The sequence below is a fragment of the Gastrolobium bilobum genome, unplaced genomic scaffold (assembly GCF_033153095.1).
Source record: "Gastrolobium bilobum isolate Gb01-03AN ecotype WA unplaced genomic scaffold, APGP_CSIRO_Gbil_v1 utg1240, whole genome shotgun sequence".
NCBI classification, from domain to species: domain Eukaryota; kingdom Viridiplantae; phylum Streptophyta; class Magnoliopsida; order Fabales; family Fabaceae; genus Gastrolobium; species Gastrolobium bilobum.
Window position 1 is genome coordinate 451,485 of NW_026898998.1, and position 1,045 is coordinate 452,529.

The following is a 1,045-nucleotide window of genomic DNA, read 5'->3' on the forward strand; positions in this document are numbered from 1 at the left end:
TATGTTATATGAAAAATTATGATTATACAAAGGTGCATCAACGATGACAAAGGAATAATACAAGATAGAAAACATATTGAGATAAGTAGTTACAAAATCATGATCGTAAATTTACTTTGTATAATTATAATTCATTTGCATGACATTATTATGTTAATTAAAACACGAAACGATCCATTTCCGAGTCACACAATATGTGCTTCGGTTCAATGCATTAAGAACAAACTAAGAAAGTTGACCTATTGGGTAAAACTTAAAAGCCATCATTAATAGCAAAATCCTTAATTCATAGTTAGAGAAAATAAATATTTATAGTTTTTTTAAGATAAAGATGACAAATGTGTTGGGCCGTGCACGGAGAGCTCATGGCAAGGAGATACCGTCAACCATAGGTCAAATGAGCAGCAACATTAAATGAGCTCAGAAGACCACAATAAAATCTAAAATCTTAAGATATTAAGTGCATGGTGCTCGCTTAATTTATTTTTAACCAATGTGAGACTTTACTCACTCATACTTAAATTCCTTAATATCTCCCATCAAATGTGAGTCGTAGGTCCACATTATTGAGATCCAAAGACCAATTAGGTTATAATTAACCTGAATCGAGAGTAAGTTTGCAAAACACATATCAATGTTCAAACAAATCCTGATGACGATAAATTAAATAAAAAAATTAATATAAATAATTTATAAATGTTATACTTTTAGAATGGGACATGTTAACGGAGAAGTCGTAAGGGTTGTGCAAGTAACGTCTTCTTCCACATCAGCGATATCTATCGTTAGATGATATTATAATCTAACGGTGTTAAGGGAGGTAAGTAAAAATAGACAAAATAGGAGTAGGCAGAATAATATATTCCTACTGTTAAAAGTTGTACTTTTTTTTTTCTCTCTTCATAAACTTGTCTGTTAAGGTGAAAATTGAAAAAAATACAACTTTAATATTATAATTATGTATTCTTAGAATATATAGTTATGATGCAGTGATATATATATATATATATATATATATATATGAAGTAAAGAATATATGGATGGG